At 41.7% G+C, this 9079-nt stretch overlaps 1 long non-coding RNA gene across 1 annotated transcript; it reads left to right on the top strand.

Moving 5' to 3' along the window:
• Window positions 1–7285: 7285 nt before the first annotated feature.
• Window positions 7286–8784, top strand: LOC114147524 (uncharacterized). The gene is made up of 2 exons (XR_003596071.1): window positions 7286–7964; window positions 8073–8784. It is a non-coding gene; the product is annotated as an uncharacterized LOC114147524 (long non-coding RNA).
• Window positions 8785–9079: the final 295 nt, after the last annotated feature.

Below are 9079 nucleotides of genomic sequence, written 5' to 3'. Positions count from 1 at the left end.
GATAGAGGAGCTTAAGTACTGGGAGGTAGTAAATGGAACAATGGGCCTAACTAGATGAGATAACTGACTGCAGGTGTGAGTAGTTGGCACAGAAGCTGGAGGGGAGATGGTGGAACAGGGAGGCTAAGAAAATATACTGCAGAAAACAAAGAGGGGAAACACCAGGGAGCTGAAAATACTTCTAATACTAAAGAAACACCAATACTAAAGAAAACCTGATAAACTAGAAGACAAAAAGACATGAGGGAAAAAAATATAAATCTAAACAGGAAGAAGGCTGATCTAACAATAATAAGACCTAAGGGACGTAGAGCTAGGGTGACTAGAAGGACTAAACAAAAAAATAACCTAACTAGAATCGCTAAAGAAGGATGGACATAGAATCAGACAAAAGGCTAACTAAACCTAAAGTGACAAAATAAGAAAACTAGAAACACTACTGGGGAAAGCTAGAAGGACTTAAGAAATAACTAGAACTACTAAAGAAAGGTAAACCTAAACTCAGACATGTAAGAATAACTGAACCTGGGGTGATGAAAATAACTAAGAAATAAACATTACTAGAAACACTACAGGGAGGCTGAAATAAGGAATAACTAGAAGGGTTAAATAAAAATAAACTATAATCACTAAAGAAAGCTCGACATGGACATTCAAGAATAACAGAACCTAAGGTAACTAAAGAAAAAAAACTTCAGGGATAAAGTATACAGAGCCAGCCAGCCTAGAATCAGACCCGTTTAGACTATTGCAGAAATGCTGGTGTTTTCCCCCATAATCCTCTGCCTCCCTCTGTTGGACAAAACAATTTTTTTTAAACTATGCATTATTTTTAATTTTTAGTCTCTGTCGCCCTCTTCTGCCTATACTGGTTACTACATATCTAAATCATGAGAACATTAAACATGTTTGATCAGAGGCGTAAAGATTAAATTTATGTTTTAGTCTTTCCTGGCTGTTTATAGGAAGAGAAGTAAAAAACCAACAACATATTACCATTATTATCATTATTATTATTATTAAAAATTATTTCCTGGCCTCCAGTGTATCACAACAGTTTTTTGCAGCTCTGTAATTAGTCTTTTTTTCTGCTGGGTCAGCAGTGGGTATTACACAGGGTCAAAAGCCTTGTGATTTAGCACCAGGGAGATGAATCAAAGAGCCATGTTTATGCCCTTGAGCAACCATCTTGTCCTTAATTGCGCCAGTGAAAATAGAGTTGTTCTGATATGGCCCTGCACATAAAAGCACACATCATATTTTTTGAAAAATTATGGGCCACAATTGTTATTAATGAACTCCGGCAGCAGTATCATCCCGTTTTTTGGCAGCAGTAATATAAAGAACTTTATTCCCACAACACAGCCATATGCAAAGTAGTCCTGGCCAGTGATTACTTAGTTATTCATTTTGTTATATATAAACCCCAGGCACAGCTCAGGCCGGCGGGGAAAATTAAACATTTTTTAAAAAAATCATACTGTCTACAGAGTGTGTTCACTCTGTATTTTAAATCAACACACTATTTAAAAAATAGTTGTTGCATTTAATATGTTTCCCCTAAAGTTGAAAGAAACTACAGAGCTGGTGATGCATCCCCATAGAGAAGATCTCTGAACTCTGCTCTCCTCCACTGTGGCTTCACACCAGCTCAGCCTCCCGCCATGTGTCAATTCCTACTCTAATCTCACACCCGCACCATCTGCCGCCAGACCCCCCTACAAACGTGGCACCCGCCTCTCCAAGGGAAAAAGAAATTGCCATTCACACCCCTGCACATATTGGCCACTTTTCCAGATGTTGCACTGAACGCAGAGGTTGTCGAATAAAAAGCAAAATCAACGAGCTCGAGCATGTTAAGCTTCCAAAAATAAATAAATAAAAAAAGGCTGCTGCTCTTTTTTTCACAATATGTATCCAGGTCCAAATGAAGCACCAGAACGGGCTTCAGATATGCTCTGCTTTCTCCTGTTGCCAACGTGCAGCGAACAGACGACAGAGACAGAACTGCACTCACCCTTAAACTGTCTCCATATTGTGAGCCACCCAGCTCTCACTCCACAGTCGTTGTTGGCGCCGCACTTTCAGCAAACCTTATTTTTATCCGCCCTCATTTTATATTTTTTCTCAATAGCCATTTCAAGCCACTGTGCCTTCATAAATAACACCAGTAACTCTGAGTTACTAGGCTCAGGGAAAAACATTTATCGCGGTTAGATGATGCAGAGACACACGAGGACAGACAGCAGCGCGTGCACACGCTAACGCCTCGGGACAATTTAGAGCGGCCAATTAAGCTAACGCACGTGCGTTTAGACTGTGGGAGAAAACTCGAGTCCCTGGGGAGAATTCACACGTGCGTGAAGAAAATCATGCAAAAAAAATAAAAATAATATTTGACCCTTTTCAATGCAAACCACTATGAAACCATGTGTGTTTTTTAATTATATTGTATTGAATAACATTATTATTGTAATTTTTATTATTATTATTTATTTATTTGATTTTATTGTTTTTTTCTAGATTTTTAAACATTAATAATCAGAAAGAAAAACCTGGGAAGCAGGTTACACTTTTATTAAAATTCAGAATACTGTGGTCTACCGTCAGTAAATAAATGAGCATTTTACATAAAGATTTAGTTAACATAAAGAAAATAAAACAACAAGAAGGAAAAGTGTTTTCTACAGTCTCAGCCCAGATAGCCAAAGATGGTAGTACAATGTTGAACTATGATCAAAAAGGTTGATTTTTGATTAAGGAAAAATTCTATTATTGGACAGGGGTTTATCACATTTTAAATTATGCAGGATTGTGATTCTTTTCTGTGCATTTTATTACTTGTCTGTAAAAGTCATTACTGACCTTGCATATTGTGTTGACACAAAAACATCTAAAAGCCACTACAAGCAGTGGAGCGGTTCAGCCCCTCTTTTTACACTGGTAGTTCATTTCAAGCACTCAGCCTCTTTGCTGCTGACTTGGTGCAACCTGCTTCTGATTTGTATTTTACTCTGAGCACTTTTGATATTTCTTTTATCTTAACTGTGTTTATTGTTAAATAACTACAGCGTTTTGTGTCTATGCTGCAGCTTGATAGACAAATGTTAACATAAATAGACAACATTAACATAAATATTCATGATTCATTGGCATGTCCTTATTAATTTAACTGTGAGTGTACAAGTGGAACCATACGGTTTGTGTGTTTGTTCTCAGACCTATAACCAGTACATTACTTAATACTTCAATATGTTTCAAAACTTTTCGAATATTTTTTATCAGCTTTCTAACCATCCCAAACCGGTGCCTTCCTCAACTGTCAAGAAGTGGCTTCGCTACTCGACAGAGCTGGAGGAAGGCACCACAAGGAACCAGAGTCAAACTTGGGTTCCCCCAACACACACAGTTTCTCTGGTTCATGCAGTACCAGGCTTAACCTCATGGACGCTGTTCTTCCAGGGACAATAGACTGTTGTTCTGATAGTCAGAAAAGAGTCAGAAGCGGGTGCTGTGGTGGTGCAGAGGTAAAATACACTGTGTGCATTGAATCTATGCAAAACATGACTTTCAATTTACAAACTGAATTACTAAAAGAAAGAAACTTTTCTGTGAAATTCTAATTCACTGAGATGCACCTGTAGCTCTGAGAAATTATCCCCCTGCTGAATCCTTCCTCATTTCATTTTCCATTTTCTTTTGTTGAATAATATTTGTACTCAGAATGGATTCCTCCCATGACTGACTAAATGTTTCCACCTTCACCATTCATAATTACGAAGCATAAATGCAAAAACACACGGACATTTCCAGAAGTGACGAGACGAGTTTGAGACATGGACTCAAGTTCTACTGAAGGTACAAAAACAAAAAGACTCGACTTATACTCTAAAGTCTCATTACGTGACTTGTACCTGTGATTTGTGACTTGAATCTTATAAATACTCTTTAGTTCATGTTATCAGGAGTGAAAGCAGGCTGGTGTGTAAGCTGTAACTGCATGCACTGTGAAAAGGTGCGCTTGATTTGTACACATTCACAGGCTGCAGATAGGTAGTGGCTCATAACGTACTTTAATAATCACACCCATTCAAAAACTTAGAATGTCAGTGAAAAGTTTATTGATTTCATGAACTTTAGCATTAAGCAAATATACATTATATAGATTAGTTACACACTGATGGATGTTTGAAAGTCTTTATTTCTGTTAAATATGATCATTTCCCACTTACATGTAATGAAAATATGACATTTATAATTACACTTTTACACCAGACCAATTAAAAAACATTTTATAACACAGAAAAATTTGTTTAATGAAAAGTATTAATACCTGCCTAAATTTTTTTTTTTCAAAATGGGCCTCATCTGAACATATTCTGATTTAATGAAATATGACAGTCACATGTTGTAGTTTTGGTTTTTTAAGATCCTGGAAAGAGTCTGGGAAAATGAAATACTCCATCATGCAGAATGAGGAGAGTCTTATCGAAACATTTTGGCTCCATGTCTGGTTCAAAATGAGATTGTTAGAAAAGCATTTGAAGATTTAATGTGTCCAAAAACTCTGTATCTTCATGTCAACAAGGCTTCCAATAAAAGCAAAACAAAGGTGAGTTCATGTGTATTGTTAAAAAAGAGGTAATTTAATGCTAACTTTGGACAAAAAGTTTTGGCTCCTTCTTCCTCTTTAATTTTTCCCGGGATCCTCGACGAGTGGCGGTGTCGTGCTAAAGTGAAACAACAACAAAGCGTGTTGACGTCATAGATCACAGAGTTTAATCCCACACAAAGCAACGCATGAATCAATTAACAAAGCTGCAGAGGTACAGAGATATGCATTTTCTCATAAAAATAAAGACACACAAGGGGAAGACAGACAAACATAAAACAAAGACAAAAAAGGCAAAAAATAGCGGCCGCTCTCCCTCTCTCTCTGGATTTTTTCCTAACACGGAATCTTAAACTAAAGAGGTGTTTCCCTATTTAATATATGCAGTCAAGGCGTTCCGTTCTTTGACCTATTAGAAACTCCGTAGGGACTCAGAGAAACTTGGAAACTCCCCTCATTTACGGCAAAGGTGTCTGGTTTTTGTCTAAGTAAAAGGGCGGACCACTTAGTGCTCATAGCTGTCTGATACGGGGAGATCCCTGGCGCCAAAAAGTCTCTTCCCCCCTCGGAATGTAAATTTTATTGCCTTGTGTGTCAGCGGGGGAGGAAAAGGGCCCTGCTTTGTTTGAATGTCTGCTATTCAGCTCCCACATGCTCAGAAGAATGTCATGAAACGGTGTGTTGAGGGGTGGTGGTGAGGCAGACGCAGCGGACCCAGGTAAGATGAATAAATGTTTTAATGAAGGAAAGCACAGTCCAAACAACTGGCAGCACGCACATGGACGAATTTACAAAACATTGACAAGGACCCGACGACGAACAAGGAACACAGGTGGAGTTAAATACACGGGAGGGTAATGACAGAACGAGACACACCTGGGAACAATCAAGGGGAGGACAGGACAACGAAGAGACTTAAGGACACAGAAAACTCTAAATAAACACAGAAAAACACAGATCCTGACAGTACCCCCCCCCTCAAGGGCGGCTACCAGACGCCCAAGAAAAAAAAAAAAAGAAAAAAAAAAACCCCAAAAAACCCAACAAGGGTGGGTGGAGGGGCGCTGGAAGGCGGGCCAGAGTCCAAACTAACAAAAAACAACCCACCATCGTGGGCGGAAAAACAAGAAGGGCCAAGAGTCCATAAACAACAAAAAACTACCCACAGGGTGGGTGGAGGCAAAGGAGGCGGGAACCACGGAGGTGGTCCGGTGGCCGTCCGCGGCGCTGGAGGCGGGAACCACAGAGGCGGTCCGGCGGTCGCCCGCGGCGCTGGAGGCGGGAACCACAGAGGCGGTCCGGCGGTCGCCCGCGGCGCTGGAGGCGGGAACCACAGAGGCGGTCCGGCGGTCGTCCGCGGCCCTGGAGGCGGGAACCACAGAGGCGGTCCGGCGGTCGTCCGCGGCCCTGGAGGTGGTAATGGGGAGTCCCGGGGGCCGCCCACAGAAGGCGATGACGAGCCCCCCGAGGCAGGGTCTCTGGTGGAGCACAGGGGGTCTCAGTGGGAATGTGGGGGTTCTGAGTCGCAGGAGTCGGGGTCTGAGTCTCAGGAGAAACGTAGGGAGTCAAGGTCTCAGGAAGATCGCAGAAGGTCAGGGTCTCAGGAGGAACGCAGAAGGTCAGGGTCTCAGGAGGAACAGATAGGGACTGGGTCTCGGTCGGAGCACTGGGGGTCTCGGGTGGAACGCAGAGGGTCTCGGTCTCGGGTGGAACGCAGAGGGTCTCGGTCAGGGTCGGAAAGCAGAGGGTCTCGGTCAGGGTCGGAAAGCAGAGGGTCTCGGTCAGGGTCGGAAAGCAGGGAGTCTGAGTCGGAACACTGGGAGTCTCGGAAGGAACACTGGGAGTCTCGGAAGGAACACTGGGAGTCTCGGAAGGAACACTGGGAGTCTCGGAAGGAACACTGGGAGTCTCGGAAGGAACACTGGGAGTCTCGGAAGGAACACTGGGAGTCTCGGTCGGAACGCCGGCTGATTCGGCCTGGGGTGCGCTGGCTGGAACGCCGGCTGATTCGGCCTGGGGTGCGCCGGCTGGAACGCCGGCTGATTCGGCCTGGGGTGCGCCGGCTGGAGCTGGGTCTGGGCTGGCGGAGAGACTGTGCAGATTGGGAGGCAGAGGGTTACCCTTCAGCACGGCAGCCGCCGTCAGGCACTCCCTCTCTGCCTCCTGTTGCAACTCCGCCAGCCCCAGATGCGGAAGTCGCGGGATCCATTCGTCCAGCATGATCACCAAGCGTGTGGCTATGTTCAGGCGGTGACGGGCGGAGTAAGGCTTTGCCACCTCCTCGACATAGTCCTCTACAGTCTTAAGTAATCCGGCTGGGTCCATAATAAAGCGAGCCTCACCGTTCAGTCGTCGTCGGGTCCTTCTGTCATGAAACGGTGTGTTGAGGGGTGGTGGTGAGGCAGACGCAGCGGACCCAGGTAAGATGAATAAATGTTTTAATGAAGGAAAGCACAGTCCAAACAACTGGCAGCACGCACATGGACGAATTTACAAAACATTGACAAGGACCCGACGACGAACAAGGAACACAGGTGGAGTTAAATACACGGGAGGGTAATGACAGAACGAGACACACCTGGGAACAATCAAGGGGAGGACAGGACAACGAAGAGACTTAAGGACACAGAAAACTCTAAATAAACACAGAAAAACACAGATCCTGACAAAGAAACCTGTTCCAAATAAGAGTATTGAATATACCTTTACACATGTCGTAAGATTAACTGTATTAAGCACTAAAATTAATCATTTTTTCCTTAACAGTCCCCCTTTTGAGATCTTCACCAAAGATCTCACTAAAAATTGATTAAGCCTTCTAATACAGAACCAAAACTATGTATTAAACTAATAAAAAGAAAAAACGAAAAAAAATAGAAAACAAAAGAGTGACGTACCCTAATTATATACAGTCCCCCTTTTTAAACAAAACCCAAGGGTAAGAAATACTTATCCTTACAAAAATATAAACTCATAAAACAAAATTATCACAATCCAACCAAAACACAGGACAAACAAAAACCCAAAGTATAAAATGAAAAAATAAAACAGGGACATACATAGAAAAATTAGTAAGAAATAGCCTGCAACTTAAAGGACAACATTCATCACAAAATTACCATCTGTCAAAATGAGAAAGACACAAAATTACAATCTGTTGCTCGTCTTTTTTCTTTTTAATGTCCATCGACAGTCTCTCAAAAAATATGAAGTCTTCGTCAGGAAATGTTCAAAAATGCGCGCAAAAAACGAAACGAAAGTCCTTTTCAGAGTTCGCAACGAACAAAAACACGCAATAAAAAGTTAATGATGATCCTCTTGCAGCCTGATCTTCTTCAGTCGGAAACCTCAGGTTTCCACCTGAGCGTCCGTTGCTCACTGAAAATTGGATTATTATGCCAATTTAACAGTGAGTTTTAAGGAGAAAGTGAAATCTCCTCGTGAGGAAACTAGATCTTAGGAAATGACCTGTCACAGGTTATTAAAACAGACATTTTGTTACAACATGAATTTCATTAGCATCAGAAACACAATTACAACATTCTTTAATATCATCTTCATTACTGTCAGCATAATCAAACAATGGTTTCACCTAAAAAATAAATTTGCTTTGTCATTCTCCATCATTACTTTAATCCTTTTTATCAAAGAACACAGATTTTGAATGAGACCACATCCGCAGGGCACCAGGAAAACAGCTGCAAAACTGTAATGACAAAACAGAGATCAGATTCTCCAAAGGCATCATTCATTTGTGTAATCATCACAAATATCTTCAATTCACTATGTGTCCGAGTGAATTCTCCAACGCTCGTGGCTCTGTGGCTGCTATCGTCGAAATAAGGTGAAACCGCTTCTCCAAGCAGTCCCACTCTGCCTCGAATGACAACAGCTTGTGTTACAGAGTCCAGAGTCCTACCTGGAGCTCGGAACTCCAGGCCAGTCTGTGTGTAAAACCATGAGCAACTCATCACGTGAAGCCTTATCTCCTACTTTGTCCAGTTCTGCTCATTAAATGGTGGATGTGATCCCTTCAATTTACGTTTCTATTATTATTATATACTATAGCTCCAACCGATGGAAAACACCAAAACCCTGTAATCATTTGCTTCAAAAGACATGTTTCCAAAGTAATGTTTTACCAGAATGTTCAACAAATGCAGATCTTTTCTTCCTCTTGTAAAATAGCACTAAACAAACGAAACAAAACAATAACAAAAGCTTAAAAATGTAGTTGTAAAGCTTACATTTACCATCAAAAAATTAATATCAGTGTGAATTAAACAGTCCAGTTTAAATTACTTTTATAGAACAAACTAGATCTTACTGGTTGTTTTTGTCTAAAACATTGTTAAAAAAGAGGATAATTTAACGCTAACTTTGGACAAAACGTTTGGCTCTTTCCTCTTTAATTTTTCCCCGGGATCCTCGACGAGTGACGTTCTCCGTGGGCGACGTGCAGCGACG

This window comes from Xiphophorus couchianus, chromosome 7 (genome assembly GCF_001444195.1).
Source record: "Xiphophorus couchianus chromosome 7, X_couchianus-1.0, whole genome shotgun sequence".
In the NCBI taxonomy this organism is placed as follows: domain Eukaryota; kingdom Metazoa; phylum Chordata; class Actinopteri; order Cyprinodontiformes; family Poeciliidae; genus Xiphophorus; species Xiphophorus couchianus.
Note: the sequence above shows the minus strand (reverse complement) of the source record. Positions and strands in the feature narration are given on the sequence as shown.